Consider the following 14,278-nt stretch of genomic DNA (forward strand, 5'->3'; position numbering starts at 1 on the left):
ACCTCGCAGGATTTAAGGCCCAGTAGTTCGGCTCTGACGCATGGAAGTGAAAGTTCAATAACTGTAATGAAACCCAGATAATGAATGGACTCGCAGGCATCTGTCATAAAGCTCCAACGCTGCAAAGCTACACATGACAATCTCATCACTCAACATACATGCAGGCTTTTTAAGATTCCTGATGTATTCCAGGACTAAAAATAAGGCTTTACCGCAGCGCAGGAGAATCCCGTGCAGGCACTTCCTGTTTAATTATGGCTGCCTTTGTCTTAATTGCCTTGTCGGATTTCTCTGACATCATTTGCTTTGGTGTCTGACTCACTCAAATTTCCGCTCGCTCCGGTCAGAATATTGCTTCATTTACCACAGGTCGGGATGTGTTTTACTGTCTACATATTCATTAGTGTTCATATCCTTTTGTAGTGTTTGGTGCACGAAACTGCTCTAGAATGAATCAGCCATCTAATTTGATGCTGCAAATGGACTGCATAACACTCACTCGTATCATTCACAAATGCTTATAGTGCATAAAAATACTAGGAACATATCTTGTCACTAGAAACAGTAGCTTCTGTAACTTCTGTCTGTTTACATTTCCCTTCATTGGGGCGGAACATTTGGCTGTACACACTTCTGTAATATCTCCATTGTTTCTCCTAGTTGGCAATGAGATAAATTGAGACACTTTCTGTGTCATGATTTTTCTCCTGCCTGCAGTAGACACTAGTATCTCCCTTAGAGATTCAAATATAAATATGCTTGTAAAAGTCTATAAATAAAGTTGTGAAATTTTTATATGTACCATTTTATATAAAATACAATTTAATCTTTATTTTTATATTTCAGAATAAATGCAATCAAGGTCAAATTAATTCTTCATTATTTATTGTCATTTTTTTATTATTATTTTTTACCATGTGATATTGCTTAAATATAATTGTATATATATATTTGATATATTTGTCTTAATATTTTATAATCAATGAAATATATACATTTAATTAATGCAAAGTAATTAATTAATTTTGATTTAATAATAAATAAATAAATTATTGTATTTATTATAAAATACAATTTTCTGTCCATGTGATATTGCTTAAATACAGTCTTTTACAGATATTTTACATATATAAAATAAATGATTTTAAAAATGGGAAAAAATGCACGTATTACATATCATTTTTATAATATTAAATAAATATTAATATTACTTTATTAGTTTATTAGTCCAAAAATTAAGTATTTATAATTAGATTAAATTACATTTTAAAATACTCGTAATCAGACCACAGTTTTTTATTGATTACATGATTCCATGTTATTCACACAATAGCAATGAATTATTCATAATTGATTGATTTTCCCTAATTAAAGTCTTTGGAAGACTTTCATATTTCACGCACATTAAAATGCTCAAATTCACATTATTTCTTATTTACATGTAATGTAGACATTCCCAAACGTTTCTGTCATCTGAAACTCTTTCACCTAATGTATTTACTTGACTAGATTTTAAAATAAATATTTTAATAATTAAGTATCATATTTTCATGTTCACAGTTCACATTGGTTAATGGTCAAATGGCATGCAGGTAAATAAATAAAATATTTCATTTTTAGTAAGTGTTTTATTTTGATTTATGTCATTTTAAAATGAATTTTAATTATCAGCATCATTAAACTCACAAACCCCAGTTTTGAAAACATTGATGTAACGTGTTAGGTCACAAGTAATCTAAAATTAACCTAAAAGTAGTCTGATTATATTATAGATTGTAATGTTATGGATTGTCTAATGTATGGGATTACATTACTAACTACAATTTGTGTAAAGTAATTTGTCATGAAATCAGTAACAGACTACAATTTGTAAGTAATCTAACCAGCTCTATATACACACACAAAATTAAAATCTTTATCATAAATTTTTTAATACATTCAAAATAAACAATTTTGTAATTTCCTGTCCATGTGATATTGCTTAAATATAGTTGTGCATGTCAATATTTGTCTTAATCATGTCTATATTTATTTCTCCCAAGGAATTTGAGGAGAACCAAGTGAGACAAAATAAGAGACATAATTGAGAACTCCCTTAAGTGTCCTTAGGTAAGAGAGCCCAACCTTTGAGTAATAGCCTTTTCCTCTGGGAAGCGTTCTGCATGTTCAGTTTGTTTTTCTAATGCATGTTAATAGAAATCTGTGCTAGGAATAGTTTATTAAAGTGTCATTTTCAACATGTTTAAAATGAAATGCATCTCTCACGCTGTTTCCTCATGCAGGGCTGAAGTGTGTGTCTGCTCGGAGCGAGAGTTACGCTTCTATGAGGGGCTGTAGAGAGTATTCAGACCTGTGGTTAACTACAGATTATACTCCCCCAGGGACCGTGAGCTGCATACTGCACAGCCAACCTACCCGTCTGTCTCTCTCTCACAGAGGGAGGGCGGCTGGTGGTGAGTGTGAGCGCGGCGTGGCGTGGGCTGAGCTCTGGGTGTTGGCTGAATGGGTGGAAGAGAGACCACAGGCATGAATGTGTGTGTGTGTGTGTGTGTGTGTTTCTGGGAACAGCAGCTGGTGTTGATGCTGAGATCTCTAAACTCATTCGCTTCTCGTCTCACTGTTCGGGGCCCGGGGGAAAGCGGTGTGATGTATACTGGCAACACACTCGACAAAATCACACACCGACGATATCGTTACCCCCGTGTTTGAGCACGAAATGAGCTGAAAGGTGATGTCATGTTAAAATGCTTTCTCCTATCACAATTAGGGATGGACTGACATGTCAGCTGATAAACGGCATTGTCTGATAAGGGAAATTATCTGCACTATCGGCAATCGGCCGATTGTTTAAAGAGGCTGTATGTAATTTTTGGACTGTGATAAAGCCCAAAGTATATTTTGGTTTTTCCACATTCACGAGGGACTGCATACAGTGCATGTTGTCACCAGAATAGTATGCGCATACTCAGGGGCGTACTTTGGGCAGTGCAACTGGTCCCCCTCCCCACCTCGCACCGGGCCCCTGCGTCAGCTAAGGATGGCCCTGCGCGTACTGTACACACACCACCGATTTACAGTGGGGAAAAAAATTATTTGATCCCCTGCTGATTTTGTACGTTTGCCCACTGACAAAGAAATTATCAGTCTATAATTTTAATGGTAGGTTTATTTGAACAGTGAGAGACAGAATAACAACAAATAAATTCAGAAAAAGGCATTTCAAAAAAGTTATAAATTGATTTGCATCTTAATGAGTCAAATAAGTATTTGACCCCTTCGCAAAACATGACTTAGTACTTGGTGGCAAAACCCTTGTTGGCAATCACAGAGGTCAGATGTTTCTTGTATTTGGCCACCAGGTTTGCACACATCTCAGGAGGGATTTTGTCCCACTCCTCTTTACAGATCCTCTCCAAGTCATTAAGGTTTCGAGGCTGACGTTTGGCAGCAGATTTTCTATGGGATTAAGGTCTGGAGACTGGTTAGGCCACTCCAGGACCTTAATGTGCTTCTTCTTGAGCCACTCCTTTGTTGCCTTGGCCGTGTGTTTTGGGTCATTGTCATGCTGGAATACACATCCACGATCCATTTTCAATGCCCTGGCCCTGACGGTACATGGCCCCGTCCATCGTCCCTTTGATGCGGTGCAGTTGTCCTGTCCCCTTAGCAGAAAAACACCCCTAAAGCATAATGTTTCCACCTCCATGTTTGACGGTGGGGATGGTGTTCTTGGGGTCACAGGCAGCATTCCTCCTCCAAACACGGCGAGTTGAGTTGATGCCAAAGAGCTCGATTTTGTTCTCATCTGACCACAACACTTTCACCCAGTTCTCCTCTGAATCATTGGCAAACTTCAGTCGGGTCTGTACATGTGCTTTCTTGAGCAGGAGTACCTTGCTGGCGCTGCAGGATTTCAGTCCTTCACGGCGTAGTGTGTTACCAATTGTTTTCTTGGTGACTATGGTCCCAGCTGCTCTTTGGTCTTGGCCATGGTGGAGAGTTTGGGATCTGATTGATTGATTGCTTCTGTGGACAGGTGTCTTTATACAGGTAACAAGCTGAGATTTTTTTGTTGTTATTCTGTCTCTCACTGTTGAAATAAACTTACCATTAAAATTATAGACTGATCATTTCTTTGTCAGTGGGCAAACGTACAAAATCAGCAGGGGATCAAATCATTTTTCCCCCCACTGTATGTAACTGTGTCCGATTTTTGTAACATGCTATCAAATGGAGTATACTTTGAAATGTGCGTTCCGTGTCGGAATGTCTGTTTTGGTTTTGGTTTGTGTGATTCTGCCCACTGCCAGTTTACCCAATAGGTTTTCAACACTCTGGGTTGCCAGTTGGTGGAAAACTTCAGCCATGGAAGCTTTTAAACGAGCTGTCAGAGATCACAGATTTAACCCGAACTAAAAAGCCTTGGAATCCATAGAAAAAACTCTGTGACCAGAAACATCAAAACATGGATAAATCAACTCATCAACTTACAGTGTAAGGCTTGTCAACTTCCATTGTTAGTTGTGTTTGGTCCTGTTGTGTTCGGTCCTCTCTAGTATTTTGACTTCAGAACCCATTTCAACCACTAGCTGTCAATATTACATACTGCACCAGAAAACCAAGCTATTTGCAAAAGTCATAATGAATAACCGGCTAGAAATTTAGTATGGTGCATCCCTGATTAATGATTATTCAGGATTTATTATTCATTTGCCAGCCTAACACAGCAGCAATGAATCGACCAATGGCGTGAGTTTGGGGCGGGGCTAAATATCTGCTATCTGGTGCGACCAACAACTATGGAAGAATTGGTTTTGAAATCGCTAAAGCTGCAAAAATGACTTCATCTTTAAGTTTGGAACAGAATGTAAATGCAACAGGTATTTAGTAGAGATCCAAAGTTACAATTTTCCGAAAGAAATAGTCGCTGCCACAATAATGTGTCCTGTTTTCGAGGTAAAATATCTAATCATCTTTTTGAGCAGTGTAAAATGACCTGATAAGCAAAATTGTGTGAAGTGATAAAGTTAGTCTTCAGAGAATCTATCTTGCATGTTTTTCATTCGTGTTTCACTTTTATGATAAGAATCTCCCAGTGCCACCTAAAAAATTAACTTAATGCAAGGTATGTTCACTGAAAACAAGTAATATATCATTCAGTGCTGCTTATGTAAATGTATCTTGATTTAAGAAAATTTCAGTTTTTTACCTGAAAATAAGACATCATATCATGTATTATATTCTGGTCTCTAGACACAGCTCAGCTTTTTCCTTCAATGTGAATGTTTTTCTCCTGATTTTCATCCTCCAAGCATAAATTGTGAATATGATCGCTTAGAAAATTAATAGCACATCTCTTCTCAATAAGCAGCATGATTTGAGGTTTCATTCATGTCTGTAGCACAAACAATGCGGGATGAGTTACATGCTGACGTTTAATAATTCAAGTTCAAGATTTGTTTATATCACTAATTATGAGTGGCGGTAATAGTAATGCTTGCTTTAGCGAATAAAAAGCTTTCAATTGTCTTAGACCTTTAAGAAATCTTTCAGTCAGCTCCAGCAGCAGCTTGTTTGATTCCAGACTGGAGGGAAGGGATGCCAGGCCCTGGCACTGCCAGCTCTCACTCTCTCTGGTACAGATGTCCACGTCTCCAGGGACAGGCATCTGTACTCATCCACACTGATAAACGTGCAAACCATTTGTGTATTCCATGTTCACACTCGCACAGTCCCCTGGTTATGTGACAACGTGTGACTGGAACAGGCTGATCTGGAGGAAAAAAAGTTGAGTTTAAAACAACAAGAACAAATGCTCTTAGACCCGTGACATTCTCTGAAAATGATTTGACATGAAAGCAAATAGTAAGCAAGTTTTCTATAAATGTGAGTGTGTGCGCGTTTTTGTGACAAATGAGAACATAAATTTGTATAATGACATGGGTATGACACAGGTATTACAAGGAGAAGGTGACTTTTCAGGACATTACCCCACTTTTCAAAACGCTTATAAATCACACAGAATGGAGTGTATTGAAAATCTGAAATAGCGCAAAGTTTCCTGTAAGGAGGAGGTTTAGGTGTAGGGTTGGTGTAGGGCAATAGCACATACAGTTTGTACAGTATAAAAACCATTACACCTATGGGATGTCCCCACTTTTCACAAAACGAACGTGTGTGTGTGTATGTGTGTGTGTGTGTGTGTGTGTGTGTGTATATATATATATATATATATATATATATATATATATATATATATATACAGTGGGGGAAAAAATTATTTGATCCCAATCTGATTGATTGATTGCTTCTGTGGACAGGCTGTCATTTATACAGGTAACAAGCTGAGATTAGGAGCACTCCATTTATAAGAGAGCTCATAATCTCAGCTCTTACCTGTATAAAAGACACCTGGGAGCCAGAAATCTTGCTGAGTGATAGGGGATCAAATACTTATTTCACTCATTAAGATGCAAATCAATTTATAACTTTTTTGAAATGCGTTTTTCTGGATTTTTTTTGTTGTTATTCTGTCTCTCACTGCTCAAATAAACCTACCATTAAAATTATAGACTGATAATTTCTTTGTCAGTGGGCAAACGTACAAAATCAGTAGGGGATCAAATAAGTTTTTCCCCCACTGTATACACACACACACACACACACACACACACACACACTTGTTTCGCTTTCCTTGAGGGGACATCCCATAGGTGTAATGGTTTTTATACTGTACAAACCGTATGTGCTATTTCCCTACACCAACCCTACACCTAAACCTACCCCTTACAGGAGACTGTCTGCATTTTTAGATTTGTGTGTGTGTGTGTGTGTGTGTGTGCACTTGTTTATGCTACATTGTGGGGACACAGTTCGGTTTAGGGTTAGGGGATAGAAAATATCATTTGCTCAGTATAAAAGTGATAGAAGTCTATGGAAAGTCCCCACAATTCACAGAAACAAACATGTGTGTGTGTGAGTGTGTGTGTGTATGTATGTGTGTGGTTTTGTGAATTGTGGGGACATTCCATAGGCGTAATGGTTTTTATACTGTACAAACCGTATTTTCTATCGCCCTGGCCTAAACCAACCCTACACCTAAACCTACCCCTTACAGGAAACTACAGGCATTTTTACTTTCTCAAAAAAAAAAAAAAACCTGATTCTGTATGATTTATAAGCCTTTTGAAATATGGGGACATGGGGAAATGTCCTCATAAATCACCTTCTCCTTTGTAATACATATGTCATACCCATGTCATTATTCAAATTTGTGTCCATATGTCACAAAAACACGTGTGTGTATACATACATACATACATACATACACACATATATACATACATGTAAAATACATAATTTATGTATTATATTAAATATAATAAATTCAAGTAATAAATAAGTAAAAAGTAATGTGTGCGTATTATATCATATATACAGTATACACAATAGAAATCTGTTATGTATTTTATTAATATTTCATTTTTATTTATATAAATAAAACATGTATTTATTAATTCATTCATTCATTCATTCATTTGATTGATAGACAGACAGACAGACAGATAGATAGATAGATAGATAGATAGATAGATAGATAGATAGATAGATAGATAGATAGATAGATAGATAGATAGATAGATAGATAGATAGATAGATAGATAGATAGATAGATAGATAGATAGATAGATAGATAGATAGATGGATGGATAACGGAAAAAGCTTTATTTGTGAGGCTGTAAGTTGTGATCAGCTCTTGTATGTGTCTGGTCTTCTTTGGCTGTAAGTGTTGGAATCGATAGCTGGAGTGTGTTCTGCTGACACTGTGTACACTGTGCAGCGGGTTCCACTGGTTTTCGCTGTACTGCACTTCCCAGTATTTATTTGGCACTCTCGCTGTTGCACACACACCACCTGTGACATTGTTAGATTTAGTGATGGTGGCTGACGTATCATTTCTCTTCGTGTCACATGGGCTGATTTCCCATACTCCCCCACGACGGCCCTCTTAACTGTGTGATTATTCATTTTCACTCAGTTGAATAAAGACTTCCACGTCGTTGCTAGGTGACAGGTAATTTTCAGCATGTGTTTTAATTAACAAGGGCACAGGAAAGCCCACATAAAACAGTTGTTCCAATTCTGTGACAAGAAGGATATTATGTCTCTGCATTCAGCTAATATCTGTCTCATAGCAGGTGGGCAAGTTCTAGAAAAGCAGACGTGTGATGAGAGCTGAATTCAAGGAGAGCGGCGTTCTAGTTTACAGGCCAAATCACTCACAAATGCACTTTTTTGTGTCAAAATTGACTCAGCAGCAAATATGTAAGCAGTTCTCTTCCAGGTGAGTTTCCAGATTCTTTTCTCTTACAAAAAAAAGTACTGTGATTGTGTAGAATGTAATATTATGATGCTTTTATAAATGAGCGTTTGACATGACATTTCAAACTCCATCTAAAACATTTTTCTAATTTGTCTACAATTATTATGCCCGCAGGTTTTATGAGCTCATGTTAATTAATTAAAAGACCACATGGAATAATTTGTTCTTTTAAAGAATTCATTTGTCACACTGCAGGCTATTTGAGTGAACCACGAAAAAAAGCAAAAAGGTGATTATAATGGTGAAAAGAAAGCACCAAAATACACTCTTTCTTGTATGAGTTTTAATCTTTGATAATGTTAAAAAAAAAAAAAAAAAGGAAATTTAATTAATTTAATCTATTTATTGCATTGAATTAATAATAATTGATAATGAAAAAACTTGTTTTTTTGTGTGAATTCGCTCAGAAATTGCTAGCAAATTTCACAATTTATTACAAAGAAACACATTGAATTAAACGTTAAAAATAAATAAATAAATAAAAATAATTATTATTTTTAATTTCTTTTGTTTGACACAATTTTTAGTTAAGCTTCCAATACTGTTGGAATACATTCTGCAAGAACATTTTTAATACATTTTACATGAAACTATTTTAGTTTTTCCATTTTAAATTTCATGTTTAATTCAATGTGTTTCTTTGCAATTGTTTGTGAAATTTACTAGTAATTTCTAAATCAAAATCGTTTGTTGTGTCCACTGATTTGTTTTGAAACAGTTTTCACACAGAAAATGCTAGTACATTTAACAAAGAAAGTAACACATTGAATTAAACAAAATATTTAGTGAGAAATGGTATTCTCTTGTAAAGTGTGCTCCAATATTTATTTATATATGTTTTCATATAAAAATTCTAATATAAAATGAAACCTGTGTAATTTAAATAACACTCAAATGGGCTTTCAAAGGATATTGACATCATAGTAGTGTTGGAAAAACATAGTACTTTGTCCCAAATCCATGGTAATGTGCGGTGTATGAGTAATGTGTTAAATACTTCAGTGTGGAGCCCAATGATTATGATCACCATTGAAACATGGATTTGAGATTTTCTCTTCCCAATATTCTGTTGAATACTGAGCTCCAGTAATTCCCACAGGACTACCCCACTGACAACAATGCTGTGCAACCTGCTGTTGGGGTACTGTACAAAAAGAATTGTTGCTTGGCAACTGTTTGAGCTCCACTTTGAAGTTTTACAAATGTTTTCCGCAGGATGGCAAAAAGCCATGAAATGCCACATGAAAACTACAGCATAATAAAACGACAAAAACACGCTGTCCAACATTTTAAAATGTCTGACTGCATCGGGGTTTATTATCTTAACTAAACCAAAACCATAAAAAACATTTACTAGCTACTTGAAATAAAATAAACGTTTACTGAAATAAAATAAATAGAAGAAAAAAATATTTATTTCAGCTATTTGCAAAGGCAACATTTCTCATTTTGGTTTAGTTTAACTTGAAGTACTACTAAAATCCCTAAAACTAATAAATAAAAAGGAATTTAAAAAAACTATACACACACACACACACACACATACGGGCATATGTGGTTTGTGTGTGTGTATGCATAGTTTTTTATTCCTTTTTATTTATTGTTATATGTTTATGTTATACAGAATGTATAACATATAGACAGTAAAAATATAAAGTAAAATAACATAAACACTACAAATTTACTAAAACTAACTAAATAACTATGTTATTGTTTCACTTTTAAAAATTATTTTCATTTAGTTTCACTTGAAATATTGAAATAACTAAAAATATATATATATATAATACTACTAAAAATAACAAAAGTGCAAAACAAAATTACAAAAACTTTAAATAGTTGTTTTCTTTCAGCTAGTTCCAAAGGCAACATTTATTTTTATTTATGTTATGTTTTATTTTCACGTAAGTAAAACTACAAAATAAAAGTAATAAATAAAAATGAATGAAAACCACATTTAAAAAAAAAAATTAAACTAAGTAAAAAGAGGAAAAAATTGTAGATTTAAGTAAAAACAGGAAATATAAACATAAAATCTAATTCAAAATATTTAAAAAATATAATAGTATGTTAATGACATTAAAATAACATTGCTACATATCTTACACTTTATTATCACAAGTTAACAAACCCTAGAATATTCTATTTAAATGCATTGCTTGCGATGTTTTTACTAAAAATCATGTGTCTTTTTAAGGAGAAGTGTGTTGTTAGTTTTATATGTGAACAGACTGATGATTTTCATGTGGTGGATGATAAATTATGAACAATTTCACATGGAAGTTGATTTTTTTTTTTTTGACCAGTTCGCAACCACTTAGAACACATTAGCAACTTTCTAACAACACTCAAGCATTTTGTACAGACAAACACTGTTCATTTTTCTTTCAGTCAATGTAAAAATCTAATTTCCACTGTAAAAGTCTCTCTTTAATTATCTGTGGCAGGTTTACACATATGGCACAAGGAAATAACTTTCAAGTGAGAGTGAAGCGCTAGATGAAAAGAGTGAAATAAACTGCTTTACAGCGACAGGGGCAAATGAAGGACTACTGCTGGCACTTTAATAAGATCCCTCATCAGAATCCAGCTAGTTCCTTCCCGGCCTCTCGGGGAGGGGGGCCTTCTGTGGTTCGGACCCTCCAAAGTGCACACGTAATTTGACTAACAGCTGCAGTGGCTTATGGAGGCCAGATGTGCAGTGTAAGAGGGGGGAGAGAAGCCGAACGGAGTGGTTCGGGGTGAAAAGCAGGCCCTGTCAGGGGCCCGAGTGCCCAGCAGTAAAATGAGAGAGAGCTATTGTCATGCATGCTGCTCGCTTTTTATGGTGACTTCTGCAAATTACAAGGATGTAGGCATCAATTTTCACATGGGGCTTCACCGCGGACGGTTGTGTGTTCCAAAAACTTCATGCCACTTGCTTTATGAGCTCCAGCGAAACTTTCTGCTATGAGTCTGCTTAAGTGGTAAATATGGAAAGCACTTAAACATGAGTATCTTTTAAAGAGAGACAGTATAATAAAAGTAGAAGCGGATGGTGTTTAAACATGAAATCTGTATTTGAACCAAAAATAAACCACCTAAAAATGGACTAAATGTGTATTATTATAGCAGTTAGACTATATATACAGAGTAGAAGACTTGTTATCTTAAAGTCAACCTGAACTGGCATTTGCAATCCATTTTAGTCAGGTATTTTATGTATTTTCTAGAGAGACAGAGAGAGAGATTTTTATTTTATTTTATATAGTATCATTGAGATATTATTTTATATAGGTTTCATTTTTAAAAATACCAAAAAGTTTTTTTTTTTTTTTTTTTTTTTACATTTTCAATTTAATTTAAGTTAAAGTTTTAGTAATTGTATTAATGTATTGTGTTTTCTTATACTTTTATTAGTTATTTTTATTTTATTTTATTTATTTTTATTTTTATTTTTTAAATAAGTTTTTATTTTTATATTTAATATTTAATATCAAATTAAATTTAATATTAATATTTAATATTTTTTTAGTTAACTATAATATGAATAACCCTGGATTCAATGCAGACAAAATGCAGTACAAGACTTGATTTTAGTTGAGTGAATCATTAAAAAGTGGGTGTTACCAGAATGCAGCCTAAAACAAAGCCTAACTAGCTAGTTGGTTAATAGTTAGCGTTATCCAAGCACTGTCAGCTGAAATAAAAGTCATTTCAGAGGAAGAGCAAGTCATTACGTGCAGGAGAACATGAGACTAACCTTGTTTGTTAGGTTTCGTATTATTTTTAAATGCATGTAGTCTTGTAAGAAATAATAGAAGTGCTTTGATTAAAATATGAGCTTCAGATTTGTACTTTTAAATGCTTGATTGCTTGGATCTGTTTACTTTTTCTTACAATTGTTTGTTGAGAAAACTGTGCGTCGAGACTATAGTAATTGACATTATGCCTTATGGAACTGAACCTGCAACATTCATTTAACAGATAAAAGAAAGTGTTGCATCACTCTCTCTCTCACTCTCTCGCATCGCTGATTCAACTTCATTTGTGATCTATGTCTAAATTTATGTTACCATGGCAATCACAAGAGCCTGTCTGTGTTTCAGCTATGGTTTTCATGTTTCTACCAGACAGATTGTAAAATAACCTGCAGGTTTTCTGTTGACAGAGCTCCTCCAACCACCAGGGGGCAGCGAGGGGAACAAGAGGTTAAAGATCATGTGGCAAGGCTGTTGCTGCACAAATGCAAAGATATTCTTTGCATTTATACATATAAATTATGCACTTTTGCTGATTTTTAAATCTTAAGGTGTCTCAACAAATAAACAGACAGACAGTACTGTGATAAATACAGTTTTTAGTTATTTTTCATTTATATTCATCATCACAAAGGTTGTTCTGTCATCTTCATAAGAACTTGTGATTATATGGTTATTAATATACCTTTGTTATTTATATGGCACTCTAAAGCCAAAAGTTTGGAATAATTACCCTTTTTAAAAAACAAAAAATCAGTTGTGTTCACCAAGACTGCATTTATTTGAACAGAACTACAGTAAAAAAAAAAAAAAAAATCTTTATATTGTAGAATATTATTAGAATTTAAAATAACTGTTTTCTATTTATTCCTGTGATGCAGAGCTGAGTTTTGAGCATCATTACTCCAGTCTTCAGTGTCACATGATCCTTCAGAAATCATTCTAATATGTATATTTGGTGATCAATTCATCTCAAGAATTAGCCAAACTTGGTTGTAATGTTAAAGAAATAAAGAACATCATATTCATATAACATCAAGTGGCGTCCAAGATGTTTTCAGTGCTGAAAATAGCTCACATTAATTAAATCTTCAAAACGAGAACACAAAGCACAACAGTAATTGGCGGTAAACATTAGGAATCCTCCTCAAGGTTAATAAAGTTTCAGTCAGGCCCATAAACAGACTGTACTGTACATGTGGCATCATCTCATGAATATGCTTTACTAGTCTCCCACTACGACCTTCAGATGAGACGCCACATGACCTCTGCAAAACATTTTACTGGCAAAATCAAATAACTCGAGAGTCGTAATAAATCATGATTCACTGGGACTGCATGACATGATAAAAAGGAGCAGATATCGCATTTGATGAAAAGGTTGTTTTATTCCCCCTGATAGCACATGGTGTAGCATGAAATGAGAGGTTATTGCTTAAATTGTATTTTTCGGCTGAGCTAAGCAGTCCTCTTTAAGATTACTAACTAGTTTCATTAACTAAAGAGAGCGTCATTAGAAGGTGTTTAAGTGTAAAAATGCATTAGATTGATGTGGTTGCTTTGATGATTTAATTTGATTTGATCGCTTTGGATAAAAGTGTCTGCTAAGTGCATAAATGATGTTCAGTATAGTTCAGAACAGTAGGTGCTAAATCAATGTTAAATGCAAATAATAAAATATGTCTATATAATCATACGTAGTCAGGATGGCAAAATAAACGGTTATTTAAAGGAATGGTTCACCTAAAAATAAATCTACTCACCCTCAGGCCATCCAAGATGTAGATGAGTTTGTTTATTCATGGAAACAGATTAGGAGAAATGTAGCATTACATCACACAGCAGTGAAGGGGTGCCGTCAGAATGAGAGACCAAACAGCTGATAAAAACATCACAATAATCCACAAGTAATTTATATGACTCCATAATCCATAATAACACTTTCTCCAGTGAAAAAGTCTCCTGTTCTCCAAATTTCTTTGACGTGTAGAACGATTTTGGACTGTTTTTCTTGTAAATGGTGCATATTTCTCGCCTGATTCAAATGAGATTACTTTTTCACCGGAGAAAGCAATAACCTAAAAACAAGCAGCTTTTCACTTCACAAGATGTTAACTGATGGACTGGAGTGGTGTGGATTACTTGTTTGATTATT

The sequence above is a fragment of the Onychostoma macrolepis genome, chromosome 08 (assembly GCF_012432095.1).
Source record: "Onychostoma macrolepis isolate SWU-2019 chromosome 08, ASM1243209v1, whole genome shotgun sequence".
Lineage (NCBI taxonomy): Eukaryota > Metazoa > Chordata > Actinopteri > Cypriniformes > Cyprinidae > Onychostoma > Onychostoma macrolepis.